General features: G+C 41.6%; 1 long non-coding RNA gene across 1 annotated transcript; it reads left to right on the forward strand.

Annotated features, from left to right (window-relative positions):
- The first annotated feature begins 14,137 nt into the window (after positions 1 to 14,137).
- LOC130160613 (uncharacterized) lies at positions 14,138 to 14,463 on the forward strand. The gene is made up of 2 exons (XR_008826032.1): positions 14,138 to 14,279; positions 14,425 to 14,463. It is a non-coding gene; the product is annotated as an uncharacterized LOC130160613 (long non-coding RNA).
- The last annotated feature ends 2,735 nt before the right edge of the window (positions 14,464 to 17,198 follow it).

The following is a 17,198-nucleotide window of genomic DNA, read 5'->3' on the forward strand; positions in this document are numbered from 1 at the left end:
AAGCACACATTTGGATTCAACTCTGTCCAACCAGTGCTTTTAGTCTATTCACTGCTTTAGTAGTGTTAGTAATTTTATTCAAATTCGAACACTTTTCATGCTTTATTTTTTTATTAATATTTTCAATAGATTTAACTAACTATTAACTTTAGAAAGAGACATTCTGATTCACCTCACCTGGGCGGAGACCTGCACTCAGACACATTTAGAATTTGCAGATAATAAAAAGGCTCTGCTTACCTCTGAATTTTGTGGCCACTGATGGTCTGAGATGATGGTCTGAGATGCAGGCTGATCTGCCAAGGTGGAAGGGTCCTCAGGCTTCTGTCTCTCCTGACTGGTTCACCAATTTATGTTGGAAGGGCAAAGTCCTGGACTGGGCCAGAGTTTAGGTCTGGACCTCGGTGAAGAGGTCCCGAGTGCCCCTCTTCACTCATTCATCTGTGTGACGTGTGGTGTTCATGTGACATGAAGCACTGGATAGTTTGTTACATCTGTGAAGGTTTCGCTGGAAACTGTTTGGAGAAAGGCAGGTGAATGGCTGAATTATCTGTCATATTTTACTTTGAACTCAGTATGCAGCAAAACATTTTTTTCTTATTTGTTGTCGTGTAGTGTGACTAATAATGTTCTAGTTTTTTGTTACCTATGGACGTAAATTAGCATTTTTGCTTCAATCCGGCATGTTTAGGTTGTGTGTGTTGTACTGATGTTCATTCACATGCATACAAATAAATATGAGATAGTAGGAGAGCTTTGAAGAGGAAACACTACAGCAAGCTGCAGTCTGAGGAGCTTTGGAAGTTCATTAACATGTTGGTAGATGAACTTTGTCTTTGTGAAGAGGATTTGCTCATAAAAGGATCTGTCTCCTCCCTTTACATTTATTTTCCAGTCAGTGAACTTTTATTATTTACTGTAATCATACTTTTCACATACAGTATGATCAAAGCTACACTGCTAAATGCTAACTAACAAGCTAACTCTCTGCTCCAGCCCACAGCATGACTGCTCTATGAACTGATCTATTCCTGAAAGGAGCTGGTCTACTTCTGTAACAATATTCTTAATACTTATTACAGATTTCATTACACAGAGATGATAAATCAGTGTAATTAGCTCGTTTACTTGCTACTGCTGCCTCTTAATGCACATCTGTGCATGTGTGTAATACTGCAATATCATAACTGATCTCAGAAGCTGAGTCAAGGACAGCTTGACAAGCACACTTTGGTTATAGCTAATCACCAGTCAAAGATCCAGGATTATCCTCAATGAGCAAACCTCCAAGACAGACTGCTGTCCTATCTGCTTGACAACCACAGGACAGGTCACAACCATGAAAATGACAGAAATACGACAGCTGGAAGTCAAGCTAGCCTTAGAGACAATCTGAATAAATTACATGATGGATGCAAACAGGTATCAGATCCTTTATGGGACAGAACACTGTTCTGAGATCAGATGTAAGGAAAGATATCACTTCACTTTAGCATTGTTCTAATTGATTCTATTTTCAGCATTAACTTGGCAAACACTTCTTGTCTTGATGACACGCCACTGCTCTATCCCTTTTTTAAAATATTGCAACAATTTGTTTGTCAAAACCTTGAGTCTTATTGTGTAAATTCTTACCTAAACTCCATTGTCACAGCAAATTGCTGTGTTAGAAACTCTGAACACCATAATCAAACAAAACACTCAAGGATTCAAGAAATATATTTTGCAGTAGGAGACAAAGACATTAAATAATATGTCTCTAAATCATCATCAATCATAGTTTTTCCAGAGACAATAGACGAGAACATGATTGGCCATTTGTCCAGAAACAACCAAATATTAATCATTTAGAGGAAAACCACTGAGTTGTACAACTTGTTCTTAAGGTTCTGGTTTGTGGTCCATGTGAACAATAAACTGTAAATAAAGATAGATGTAGCCTCTGCGACATCACCCACAGGTTTCTGAAGAGTGGTTTTGACGCTCAGAGTGAGCTGCGCCACCCCCAACTCCCAGCTAAACCAATAATGGACAAAGAGGAGAGGCATGTGTGGAGCTGACACTTCGGTTCATGCCGGTTAGTGACAAACATAGTTAACAAGGATATATATATATATATATATATATATAATTCCTCTGTATACCTCCACTCTCTTCACTGTGAATATCAGCTTTGTATGAATTTCTTCTTAGCAACATTATTTCCTGAGATATCCTCTTGTCACTGGACTTTTACAACAGCTCCCAGAATCACCATCACATATAACCATCATTTATATATGTGAACACTGTGAGCTAACACTTCAACATCTCAGTGCAGCATTCCTTTTATTTTTGTTGCACAAATGTTCCATTCTCTGTAGCAGTGATTAGAAGACTGAGGCAAATAAATTGGGGTTTACAGGTTTGGCAGTCACATCCCAAACTCGCAGTACACATGTACTGTGGCTAAAGCCGCATCAATAAATGAAGCAAGAACTTCATGGGGACTAGTTAAAGGAATCACAGTTTTGTTTCACACCATTAATGTTTCTATTTTTAAGTGAATGTAATTTCCCCCAATTTAGCTCCCTGTTAATTGGCAGCATATGTGCTGAGGTGTTAATCCAATTAGAGCAGCAAATACCACTGAGAATGTCAGACTGGGCTCTAGTTGGGGGCTCAGCACTAATAGTATAAAGTGATTGCATATTATAGCTGATTTGGTTTGGCAAGTAGCTGCTTTCAGCTGCGTGTCAATAATCTGATGTTATCCCCTCTGCTTCCTCTTTGCTCGTAAGTACTGATCTAATTAAAACCTGAACACAGACACAAGACCTGGACAAACAGGCTTCATAACATGATCCTGAATCCAGTACAATTAAAAAATCACATGCTTCTCATCAGTGTAAACTATTCTGTTAAAAAGAAAAAAAAAGAAAGACCTCAGACATGGCTCACCACGTGGTGCTCTTGTGACCTCTAGCAGTTACTGTACTGATACTGATCTGACTTAGTTTGGTGGAACGTTGGGAGACGATAGCTTGGTCATTCTCTGTTTCTTCTCTCTTCTTTACACCTTGATCATTTTCAATTTTAACCAGATGAAGGATTTTAGTCATTGGACGTCTGGAATCTGAATTTATCAGAGAAATAAAGCTGAGTAAATGTTAGGCAGCTCAGCTCCCAGCCACTGGAGACGTCCTGTCCTGTGTCACTGAAGAACATCCCTGAATCACTGACTTTAAATGTGAAACTGCTTCATTCAGTATTCTCTCTGGTTATAATCACTAATTGCAATGTTGTTAAGCAAATCTGCGTTTTCTTGAAAAAGCCTGGTTAGAATTAACATCAACTTTCACTTCAGGCTCAAGCTGTTCTATTAAAGTTTAGCCATGCCTAGTCAACGTTAACTCAAACCAAGCTTGGACAAGTCTGTGTTATGCATGCACATGGATTATACAAGCAGCCCAGAACAATCGATTATCAAAAAGTAGATCATGTCACAGAAAGAAGGGAAAACAAGAGCCGTTCTCAGCAGCCGAGCAAACGCTGCTGATTAGGGTTGCCTCCTGTCCTGTATAATATGGGATCGTCCTGTATTTGAAAATAAAATGCATCCAATACGGGACACAATTGTCTGTTATTTTTGTACATGTCATTTCATTTACAAACCATGTCCTCAAAGTGCTATGATAATGTAATGTCAAGTCAAACCAAACAAGTTATAGTCTACAGATGGACAGGAGAAGTTTATTAATGAGCAGTACACTGACGAGCTCTGTGTGCTGTGAGATACTACACACATGAATGGCTTCTTCAGGTAAAGTCAGCTGCATGGTGCTCCAGTGGCTCACCTGCTAGAATACATACCATAATGGCTTAGTCCTGACCGCAGTGGCACGGGTTCGAGTCCGACCAGTGGCCCTTCATGCAAATCATCCTCTCACTCACTGTGGCTATCAGAATAAAGGCAAATATACCAATTGTTTAATTTATTGTATACTAGCAACTGTAGCCTATATTATACAGTAACCAATGTAGGTAATAATCAGTAATCAATAATCAGCAGATTGATCATGCTAATATTCCATCCATTCACTTAGATTTAGGGCTGAAGGCCTTGATGGAATAGGCCCCTGGTGTGTTTGTTATGTAGAGGAGGACACCTCTGTGGATATTTCAGCTCCAGGTAAAAATCCCCTGAACCACTGACACTGAACGAATCCAAACCAAGAGAAGCTGACAGCTCTTTTATTATTGTTTTAATTGAGAGACCCCTAGAGGCAGAAATTACAGACTGTGTGTTTAAGGGACTTAAAAAGACTTACATTTCCTGAAAACCTGTTCCCTCATTGTGAGTATGAAGTCTTTTAGACTTTTATGTCTCATTCAGAATTCAGCAACATGGTCAGGACTCGTTGGCGTCAAGTTTTAACTCACTGATTACACCTTTAGTGAGCTATCAGTTAGTTGTACGAACAGACCCTCCAAGGATCCTGGTATCCAGTTTTTTTTTGTACGTGAATGTTTACTTTCTTTATAGATGCCAGATTTAATTCACTTGAAGAATGATTAGCACAATGCACCACAAAAGTTGATGTGTTTTTAGGCCTCCGCACCAGCAACAGCCAGAGCCATGTTGTTTTCGGTTTGTCCGTCCATCCGTCTGTCCGTCAGTCCCATTTTGGTGGACACAATATCTCAGAAAAGCCTTGAAAGAGCAAACTTGGCACAAACATACCCTAGGATTCAAGGATGAACTGATTGGATTTTGGTGGCTAAAGGTCAAAGGTGAAGGTCATGATGATCTCATAAAACATGATATTGGCCTTGTGAATGCAATATCTCCATAACTCTACAATGGAATCCCTTTAAATTTTGCACATTTGTCCACTTGGACTCAAAAGGAACTGATTAGAAGAAGGTCAAAGGTCACAAAAAAATGTTTATGCATTACTCAAGACTTAACAGCAATTATGACAAAATTTCACACAAATGGTTCATATTGTATATGACTCTGGATAAATAGGGACGTAATCTGAAACTAGTCTGAGTGGTGGAGGCAGACAACCACAAGAAGGTCATTCAAGTTTCCTCTGTGTTTCGGGAGCAGCAGACAATTGTCATCTCAATTAATATCACAGTTAATGTGGATGAGCCTACAGATTGACCTTGGTAACCATGCTTGCTAGCTAGTGCTAGCGTTAGCTAATGAGTAGTGTTTGCTATGATAACAGTTGCTAACACTGTTTGGGGCTAAAAAATTCTCTTAAGACTTCAACAGTGAACAAACTTTCACATGAACATTTGTTGAAGTTATATTTAAATGGATGTTTAAAATATAATTTCTCATGCTGGTGAAATAAACCACCATGCAAAAATATTCAAGTCAAACCTCATGTGAGGGTGATGAACAAGGCTGCCAAACAATGATCACATGAGATCATAGTTTTAAAAATTTTCAAAGTTTTTCAACAGAAAAAATTGGAAACATCACATCACTTTCACATCGCTCTCACATCAACACCCTGCCTCCTTGTCAAGATGACAACCCTACTTCAATCAATTCCAACAGGGAAATGTGTCATGTTTGAGAAATACTGTTATGAACATGAATCTCACCCATGATGTTGTGCCCTAGTGCATCATAAAGGATGCCTTCAACACAATTGGCCCTAGTGTTCAACCCATTTGAATGATGTGCTGGCAACAAGTGGCAGCAAGTCAGTGTAGCTCATAATTTTTTGCAATATATTTGCATTTATTAGTATATTTCTTGTCAATTGACGTTTTTTATTCTATGTCGTTTCGTCTGACGATGGAGAAAATAATGTACACAAAGGAAGAACCCCTTTGAAGATTTGGAGTTAAACATCCCATACTGGCTGAGCTGAAAAAGCTGTACCGCGGATGCAGAGCTGGGGCTAAGCTAAAGGCTAGGAGATGGAGATAAAAGCCTTTTCTACCTCTGATCCTCATGGGAAATGTCAACCCCCTGGCTAACAAGTGTGATGAACTGGAGGCACTTGTGAAGAACCAGCGAGCATATCGTGAGTGTAGTCTCATGTGTTTCACAGAGACCTGGTAAAACGACAACACTCCCGACCGCTGTGTGGATTTACCTGGCTTCACTGCAGTACGAGCGGACAGAGACGCCAGAGCAGGTGGAAAGAATAAAGGTGGAGGACTGGTTCTGCTTGTGAACAATACATGGTGCAACCCGGTCACATCACAGTTAAGGAGGAGATCTGCTGTCAGGATATTGAACTGTTAGCAGTTGGTCCCAGTTGTTGGCACCTGACTGGCTTCGCTCAATATGTTGACTGTCCCACAAGGGAAAATTAGACACTTGATCTGTTGTATGCAAACGTATAGGAGGCCTACACTGCTTCAGCTCTACCACGACATGGCAGATCAGATCATAATCTGTTTTTTCTTCAGCCTTCCTACAAGCCCTGTGTACTGAGGCAGGCTGCAACCACCTGCTCGTTCAGGCACTGAACCCTGGAGGCCAGTGAGTCTCTACACGACTGTCTTGAGTGTACAGATTGGAATGTACTGTTAGAGTAACAGGAAAATGATAAAAGCAAGGACCCTGACCTTGATAGAATGGTTGAATGTCCCACGGACTACATTAACTTCTGTATGGACACTGTAATACCAGCAAGGACTGTACACTGCTTTCCAAACAACAAACCCTGGATCACCAGTAACATCAGCTCAGAAGCTCAGAGACAGAGAGACAGGGAGAAGCTCAGGTGTGTGCAACATGAGCTGAACAGGGGATTAAAGCAGGCAAAGGAGGATTACAAGTAGAGAGGAAGCTGCAGCACAACAACACCAGAGAGGTGTGGAAGGGGATGAGGATCATCACTGGCTATAAAGAGAAGAACAGCCAGGCAACATCAGGTGATGTTGATAAGGCCAGGTGGACAGGTTCAACCTGTTCTACAACAAGTTTGACACAGCCTCACCTGTTCTCTCTCCCACTGCTTCAGCTGCAGCTTCTCCTACGGCATCTCCTTCACAACCTGACACTGCAGCTGCAACTCCCTCCACACTGGGGTCAAGTCTCCTGTCCTTTACAGCATAGGAGCTGAGGGGGGAGCTCAAGAGGCTACGTCCTGGAAAAGCAACAGGCCCGGATGATGTGTGTCTGAGGCTGTTAAAGGACTGTGCAACCCAGCTGGATGAGTCTCTCCAGAGGATCTTTAACTTAAGTCTACAAACAGGGAGGGTCCCAGTCCTGTGGAAAACATCATATCTTATTACCTAAAGTAGGATGACCGGCTGAGATAAATGACTACAGACGACTCTTCTGTCTGAGGCCACAGGTTGACCATGCACTTGACCCCCTACAGTTTGTCTACAAGGAACATATTGGAGTGGATAATGCCGTCCTGGCATGCTCCACCGGGCCCATTCCTACTTGGATGAGCCAGGTGGTTACATGAGAATTATGTTCTTTGATTTTTCATGTGCATTTAACCCCATCCAACCCCCCATTCTTCAAGACAAGCTGGAAGGGATGTGGGTGGATCCATGTCCTGGATTGTGGATAACCTGACAAGACGACCACAGTACATCAGGCTGGGTAACTGTGTCTCCACAGCGGACTGTTATAGCTCCGTTCCTGTTCACCCTGTATACAGCCGACTTTAAATACAACTTTGAGTCCTGCCACATCCAGAAATACTCGGATGACACAGCTATTGTGGCACGTATCAGGAATGGGCAGGAAGAGGAGTACAGGGATCCGACGATGGCCTTCAGTGAATGAAGCGACAAGAACTACCTCCTTCTGAACATCTCCAAGACCAAGGAGATGGTAATGGACTTTCGGAGGTCTAGGCCCACCCTTCAGCCAGTCAACATTGGAGGGAAGGACATTGAGGTGGTGCACACTTATAAATACCTAGGTGTGCACCTGGACTGTAAACTGGACTGGTCCCTGAACAGGGATGCTATTAACCTTAACTTAAGGGACAGAGCCGGTTCTTTTTCCTCATTAGGCTCTGGTCCTTTGACGTCTGCAGTGAAATGCTGCACATGTTTTATCAGTCAGTTGTGGCCAGTGTACTTTTTTATGCTGCGGTCTGCTGGGGCAGTAGCATGTCCGACATGAATACAAAGAGACTGGACAAGCTGGTCAAACAGGCTGGATCTGTGCTTGGCAGGAGTCTGGACTCACTCAGGACTGTTGTGGAGAGATGCATGCAATGTAAGATGGAGGCCATCTTGGACAATATCAACCATCCTCTCCACAACATTCTGGCAGGACAGAGAAGCAGCTACAGCTGCAGCAAATGTCTCATCTCACTGCACTGCAGAACAGAGAGGTTCAGGAGATCCTTTGTTCCCACTGGCAACAACTCAGCCAAAGGAAGTGGACTAATCAAATTATTATGGTTTATTCATCATTAACTGTTAATGGACACATACATTTCCTCTAGGGGATAAATTAAGTATCTATCTATCCAACTATCTATCTATTATGAACTTCTCTTTAACCTCTGTCACCGTACCCACATGTTTTATGTATGCAATTTTCCAGCCTCCACTCAAAAATCACAATCTTGATGTTAAATGTTTAAATAACTATCGACCCATTCCTAGATTCTCTTATTTCAAAAATACTGGACACATCTGCATTCATTTTTTTTTTCTCATTCAATTTTTATTGAATTTTCTTAGATACAAAACAACACATACCAACATACAAAACACACAAAAACATTTTGCGTGATTTTTCTGTTAAAGATAGCTTGGATTTGTCATTCAAAAGATGTACAAAGGGGTCCATTGGCAGTTGTATTCCCACTAAGTCACTTAACGTTCTTATAACCTTCCCCCAGAATTCCAAAATCCCGGGGCACTCCCATACAACATGAACAAACGAGCCCAAGGTTCCAGGGGTGCAGAATGTGCAATACGGGTCATCTGTTAATCCCATACGATGTCTGATCGCAGGTGTTACATATGCTCTATGACAAAATTTCAAGTGTATGTATTGGTGGTTTGGGTTTTTGGAAGCACCAATTATGTTGCTCCAAATTGTATCCCAGTCCAGATCCCGCTGTAATTCCCCTACATCTCTGTCCCATGCTCTCATTCCTGCCGAGGGTGAACATTTTGTAGAGTTTAATTGATCATATAAATATGATACTATCCGTCTAGGAGCATCCTGCAACCAGCCTAGAACGGGATGACTTTTTAGTTCTGCTCCCCAGGGAACCCTGTAGGCCTTACATGCAGACCTCAGTCTAAAATAAAAGAAAAGAGAATGCTTATCAATTCCATATTGAGAGATCATTTCCTGAAAGTCAAGGATATTTCTTGACCCATTGATGTCATTAAGAGTTTTAATGCCTTTCTCTTCCCAATCCTTATTAATGAATGGTTTCCCCCCAGACAGAATATGATTATTGTTCCATAATGGAGATGACTTACACCAAATACTTTTATGACCTATAAATCTCTCCACTGCTCTAAACACCTGCAATAGATAAGAAAATATGGGACCATAATGTAAGCCACACTTCTTAGAAGAAATGCCCATCAGGAGAAAATCTTTCAACCTTATGGGTGCGATTCAATCTTGTTCTATACTTTTCCAGGAAGAAACTTTATCGTCATCCATCCAAAATTTAAGACTTCTCAGCACAAACGCCCAGTGATATAATTTAAAGTTAGGACATGCCCATCCTCCATTGGGCTTACGTGCTGGAGCACCGACCACTTTATACTAGGTCGTTTGTCCTTCCAATCATAACTTCTCAATAAGGAGTCTAATTTTTGCCAATAGCCTGATGGAGGTGGCAGTGGAACCATAGAGCTAATGAAGTTAATGCGGGGTAAGATATTCATTTTAATGGTCACTATACGAGCCGGTATTGATGCTGGCAAATGTTTCCATCTACTGATGTCATCTTCTATATTTTTTAAAACTAGAGAGAAATTGGTTTTAGCGATAGTCGTTAAGGATGTGCTGATTCTAATACCCAGGTAAAGTACTTCCTGTTTAACGCTTATCTGCGGGGGGATGGACACATCCTTCTGGTCTATGTTAAGAACCATTAATGCTGATTTTGATAAATTAACTTTATAACCAGAGAAGTACCCAAAGTACTCCAAAATTTCTAATACAACTGGGAGTGACCGTTGAACATCCGCCATATATATCAGTGTGTCATCTGCGTAAAGCGAAGTTGAGTGTGATGTTGTACCTACTGTTATAGGGGAGATTCGAAGACAGCTTTTAATCAAATGTGTCAGCGGTTCAATGGATAAATTAAAAATTAAGGGAGAAATCGGATCTCCCTGGCGAACCCCCCGTTTTATATCACATAGTTCTGAAAAGCCTCCTCCTACACACACCCGGGCTGAGGGATTAGCATACAGGATCTTAACCATATTGATAAAGTTATCACCAAACTTGAATTTTTTCAGCACCTTCCAAAGATATGGCCATTCCAAGCGATCGAATGCTTTTTCAGCATCGAGAAATAGCAAACCGCATTCAGGTGGGATCTTATTTGTTGCACTCAGTATGTGGAGGAGTCTGCGGATATTATCGGCCGCAAGGCGGTCCTTAATAAAGCCAGTTTGGTCTGTGCTAACTATTTTCCCAATGATTGTCTCAAGTCTGCTAGTTAACACCTTCGAAAATATTTTAAGGTCCGCATTTATCAGTGAAATTGGTCTGTAATTGGCACATTCCAGGGGGTCCTTTCCAGGTTTGGGTATAACTGTAATCAGAGCTGTATTCAGATCTCTATGGAAAAAGCCCTGTTCAATAGCATAGTTCAATGTTTCCAACCATAATGGTCCAACAACATCCCAAATAGCTAAATACAGCTCTACCGGAATGCCATCTATACCAGGCGTTCGTCCCTTATTGGTGCCTTTAACTGCTTGTAGTAGCTCATCCAATGTAATAGGAGCATCTAAATTTATGGTGTCTTCTTCAGATAGACTAGAGAGATCCAATCCACTGAAAAGCTTAGTAAAATCGTCCTCCGATGGGACACAACCACCCATGTACAGATCTTTGAAATAGTCTCTAAATGTCTCATTTATTTCTTCTGTTGATGACACTACTCCTCGTGTCGCACATTTAATAGCTGGTATGGCCCTTTTAGCTTCCTGTTGTTTAAGCGTAAGCGCCAGTAGATGGCTTGGCCTGCTGCCCTCTGCATAGTATTTGTGCTTAGTTATATGAATCATGTATTCTGCTCTGCGTCTTAGTAGATCGCTTAATTCCGCTTGTTTAGTTTTGAGCTCATTTTCAGTTGTTATGCTATAGTTCCCCTTGAGCAGTTCCTCTAGGTTTTTACACTCCTGCTCCAGTAGGGAGATGTTTTGCTCTTGTGCAGATACGAACTGAAACCTACTGCATTATTGCGAATAAAACCTTTAACCGAGGCCCAAACCACTGTCAAGTCTGTAACACTATTTTTATTTATGGATATAAATTCAGTCAATTTTGCTTTCAGTTGGGTGATAAATTCTTCATTTTTTAATAGGGTACAATTGAATCTCCATCTAGAGGCTTTATTTTTAATGTTCCCATACTTAAACGATGAACTAATGGGGTTATGATCAGACAGGAGTCTGGGCAAAAATTGTACTGAGTGTACAGAGGGCAGCAATCCAGATGAAATCAGCATATAATCAATGCGGGAAAAAGTTTTGTGTCTCGAGGAGAAAAATGTGTAGTCTTTAACAAAAGGGTTCTGCACCCGCCATACATCCACCAGGTTTAAATCTTTTATAAAACAATTTAAGGCTTTGGATGCAGAGTCTTGGGGGCCCACCATAACTGAGTTGGATTTATCCAAATTAATATCAATGAAAGCATTCATATCTGAGCCTATGTACAATTGATAATCGTTCAGCTTTAGTAGTTGTGATTTAATTGAGGGGAAAAACTCAGCCTCAAAGATGGTTGGTGCATAGATACTGACAAACGCAACTTTTTTGCCTTGAATAGATGTACAGCAAAAAGCTAAGCGTCCCTTCTTGTCAGAGCCCACCTTTTCGACTGCTAGATTAATGTTGCGTTTCATCAATATCATCACTCCTTTAGCACGGGTGCCGTCAGCGGAAGCCACTACAGATTTATAAAGGTGGTTTTGAACCCTGGAAGTGTCCTCAAGTCTAATGTGCGTTTCCTGTAAAAGTGCGACGTCTACCTTCTTTCTACGTAGATAATCTAAAACCTTTGTACGCTTATTTGGAGAATTCAGGCCTCTGACATTAAATGACATTATGTTAAAACTCTCTAGTGAATCCTTGTTATCAAGATTTCCTTGACACTGGTGATTTAATTTGGTGGTGGAACCTGGCGGTGCCCTCCCCCCTCCCATTCAGCCCTTTACTCCCCCCCACCCCAATCCCATTTCCCCCCTCACTTCGTAACATCAGTGAGCAACACTCAGCAATGTCTAACACCGAACACTGTATGTCCCCAATGTTAAATTACAAAGAAAATGTACCCATATAACCACATGTGAAAAAGGTACAGAGTAGCAAACCTTACTCTCCGACTATCCTGCCTTTAGCAAGCACAGAGCATATAACCGTTATAACATTCATTCATCCCAGTGAATACCATGGACTTGACCGTCACTTTGAAATGACGTCATCAGCGTGCGGTCGATAATGCAAACAAAAACAAAAAGCACCCGAGGTACAGTATAAACTAAACACATACGTCCGTAGTCTTCAAAACAAGATATTCCATGATTAAAAACAAATTAAACACTGACGGCATTTATTCTCCATCATATCTTCCTTACAGTCTTATATAATTCAAATCAATACACAGTATTGTCCTTTTACTGTTTAGCCCTTGGTGCAGTGCAAAAAATAAAAACACGGACGGGAAATAACCTTACAAATGTACCTCGGTTTTCATGACGAAAGAACCTGTTACAGCCATGGTACATACACTTATCAATGTTGTAATATTTTCAGTCATGGTTTTTATAACGTTAACTGTTACTGCTCATCCATTTCCTCCAAGCATCTAACTTTGCTTTATCCCTGGTTTTCTTCCTCGCTGTCCCGCACCGACAGATTCAGGGCCTCTCTCGCGTCTTCCACCGAGTTAAACGACATCTTCTTGCCCTTGTAGTTTACCTTCAGAATCGCTGGATAGACGAGGTAGGAATCTATTCCTTTTTGTCGTAGTTTGGCGCGGGTCTCCCTGTATGCCTGACACTCCCGCACCGTCCCCGGACTGAAGTCAGCAAAGAACCGCAGCTTGGTGCCATCGGGGAGGGATGGGTTAGCCTTCCTAGCTCCCTCCAGGATCGCCTGCCGGTCAGTGTGATGCAGAAGTCTGAAGATCATGGTTCGGGGTCCCGACGTATTGTTAGAGAAGATGCGGTGAGCTTTTTCGACCTCCAAGGCACTGTGGGGGCTTTTAAGCGATGGTATCCATTTTGGCAACATCTTTTGAAGATAGCCCCACGGATTTTCACCTTCAGCGCCCGCAGGTAAGTTGACCAGTCTTACATTGTTGCTCCTGGATCTGTCCTCCAACTCATTAATTTTCTTTTGAAGCTTGGTCAGCTCCGCGAGACAGGTGCTACCTGTTTTTCGCTTTGACGCACGTTAGCTTGAATGCTATCCAACCGCCTGAACACTGTGTTGAACTTTTCAGCATGCTCCTGTAACGGACAAGGAAAGAGTTTTGTATAATTTTTTGTTTTATTTTATTAATTTCACCAAAATCCTTTCTATTATGTGTTTTGATTTATTTTTATGATTATTTTTATGTTATCTCAACATTATTTAACATTGTTTTCAGAATGAGGTAACCTTATTTATTAATTTTGGCTTCACATTTTATGGTTATTTTATTCTCATAGTCAGCACCTTTATTTTGAAGTTCCATGATGTCGGTTGTGATGTCAGATCCGCCTCTCCTCAGTGATCGTTAACCTGATGGAGAGCGGTAAGTGTTTGAAATAGCTTAAACTAAAAAGTTCATTTTTTAAGTTTTAAGTGTAGTTGGAAGCAGTTAAATTTGAGAATATTGGTCTGTGATGTGTTTGTAAAGGTTTTAGGTCATGTATGGTTTGTTGTTCATCTGCACGTTGAACGAAGAGAGCAAGCTAGCTTGCCGGAGCTCTCCCTGTGGGTGTGTGTTGGTGGGTGTGGGTGCGGAGGGGTGCGTCTAAGCGCACATGTTAATTCATCTCTCCTTATCTTTGTTTCTTTGTTTTTGTGTGTTAGGTAGCCGGTCGTGGAAATGTGTAAACGCTCACACTCAGAATGTCACATTACAGGTATGGGTGCAGCTGATTGTTTATGGAGGAATGTTTAGTTTAAAATTTATTTCATTTCAAAGTCTCAGTGATCGTTAACCTGATGGAGAGCGGTAGCCGGTCGTGGAAATGTGTAAACGCTCACACTCAGAATGTCACATTACAGATTGTGGGGAACAGAATAAAGAAAATTCACGTGGCAGCATCTCCAGTGTCCGGTATCTCATATTGCACCTGAACACAACGCAGAATTGTCGGGACTTCAAGGCTGTTCCGGCTACACTCCTCCAATTTCTCATTCAAAGACTTAAGGATAGTGCCGTTCTCCGCCAGGTGTTTCTCAATCGGACTTAAAGCTTGCTCAAGTGAGTCTTTTAACATGGAGGCTACCATTTCCTGCAGGGACTCCATCTCCGACGCAATTGCTCGCTTAATTAGCGTAGCCATGTCTTCCGGAGACTCGCTAACGTTAGCTTGTCTTCTGCTCGACAACTCCTGCTTCTTGGTCGGCGCTGGCTCTTTCTTTGAGGTCATAACTTAAGACTAAACCTTTATATACATTAATTGAGAATATTTAGGTGTATGGGTCCCAGTAAACACAAATAAAAGGGGCTATATTAACAGCGCTCAGTGTCGTGCAGCCAATCAAGGTTCAAAGCCCTCCACAGTACAGAAACAGTTAAAGTTGACCAATGACCTACTGCTCACTGTTGACCTGGGAAAAAAGCCATCCTCATTCTACTAGACCTCAGTTTTGCCTTTGATACAGTTGACCATTACATCCTTTCAATACATCTAGAACAGTGGGTTGGTATTAAGGTTACTACTTTAAACTGGTTTGGATCCTACCTCAAACACAGGACAGTGGTTATAGACCAGTTCTCCTTGTCCTCTGCTCCTGTCACCAGTGGGGTTCCCCAGGGTTCCATCCTTGGTCCAGTCCTATTCAGCCCATACATGCTGCCCCTTGAAACATCATCAGAAAACATAACATCTCCTGTCATTTCTATGCTGACAATAAACAGCTTTACCTCCCACCAAAATCTCTCTCCTGGACTATTCCAAGGACATCAAGGCTTGGATGGCTAACAACTTCCTTCAGTTAAAAAGTAACTAAACTGAAGTACTTATATTTAGCCCCTCTAAATCCAGAACACGCCTTGCAAGTAAGCTAGAACACCTCATCCCATATGTGAAACCCCACTCTAAAAACCTGGGTATAATCCTTTATTCCAAGCTCTGCCTTGACAAACATCTCCTCTGTTGTCAAAAGTAGTTACTTCCAGTTAAGAACCATCTCCAAACTGAGACCGATTCTGTCCTTCAATGACCTGGCAAAAGTAATCCACGCTTTTATCACTACTTGGACTGGACTATTGCAATTCTCTTCTCTTAGGCCTACCTCAAACTGCTCTATGTCACTTACAGTTGGTCCAGTGGCTAGGATGTTGACTGGTACTAAAAACGAGAACACATCACCACAGTCTTAGCCTCCCTTCACTGGCTTTCTGTTTATTTCAGAATTCAATTCAAGACCCTGCTGATTACCTTTAAGGCTCTCAATGGTCAGGCCCCTCCTTACATCTCACATCTCATCCACTGGCACTCAGCTCCTGGATCTCAAACGTCATGCCTTCTACATGTCCCAAGATCTTGTCTAAAACTAAAAGGTGACAGAGCTTTCACAGTTGCAGTTCCAAAATTATAGAAGCTCCTGCCAACTGACATCAGATGTGCCATCTCCATTTTTAAATCTAGGTTAAAGACATATTTTTATTCACTAGCCTTTTAGCTCACTAACCTTCTACTCCATTGTCATGTTCATATTTAATATTTGCTTCTTGTTGTCTACTTGCTTGTGTTATTGTACTTATATGTCTCTTATGCCCTATACATTTGTTGTATTTTATACATTTGTTTTACCTGCTTATTTATTTTAATTGCCCATTGTACAGCACTTTGGTCAGCTCAAGCTGTGTTTAATGCAATAGAAGTAAAGTTGACTTGAATTGACCATAACACTGGTCTCAGACCTGTATCCAGCTGCATCTCTGGGTGATGATATTCATGTGTAGATACTAGAGATGGGGACTTCAGTCATGCTTAAGTCACACTCAAAGTGACGTCAGACTTGACAAATGTCATACATGTCTGCCATGCTGAATTTGGAGAGAGGGAGGGAGAGAGAGAGAGCTGTGTGGTGATCAGCCCAGTGGAGCAAACTATGCTTGGCCCTGCCCACCTGCTGATCGACTATATGTTTGTGTCAAAGTAAAAAAAATAAAAACTCTACGTGTTCTGCCTTCAATTTGTGGCATTATTCCCATCTGAGTTACAGTATGAACTTGTTGAGAGAGCCTTCCTCTGCTTGTTACCCCTCACCCATACTTTAACTAAGTTGTGTGCAGCACGTTCACAGTAATCAGATCAAACTGTCAGGAATGTTAATGTGCTGAGGTACATCCTCCCTCATGGCGTCTCCTCACCCACATGTGACACATCCTGCGGTCGCAAGACGAACCGACAGGAAGAGAAAAGAGAGAGAATGTGTAAAAAAGGAAGTCTGAGCTTCTGAGAATGATGTGTAATTGCATGTTTTCTCTGCAGCGGCAGAGCTACATGCTTGTTTAGTGGCGGGAGGGCTTGAATGTGCTTGCGTGTCTGTCTGTCTGTCTATACAGCATGTGTGTCTGTATGTACTGTATGCATGCATGCATGGGGGCAGGGAAGTTTGGTGTGTATTATATCAAACCAGCCGATATGCACAATGACCCTGTAACATTTATGCACTTAACAAACTGTAAACCATAGCCAGGGAAGGTTGTATATGCTCAGCAGTGTGAGAATCAGAGCAGGACACAGTGCTTGAATGGGTTCTCTATATTTACATAAGTTTTAAATGCTAAACAGCTCAACATCTCACAGACTGGCTGGGATGCA

This window comes from Seriola aureovittata, chromosome 19, assembly GCF_021018895.1.
Source record: "Seriola aureovittata isolate HTS-2021-v1 ecotype China chromosome 19, ASM2101889v1, whole genome shotgun sequence".
Classification (NCBI taxonomy): Eukaryota; Metazoa; Chordata; class Actinopteri; order Carangiformes; family Carangidae; genus Seriola; species Seriola aureovittata.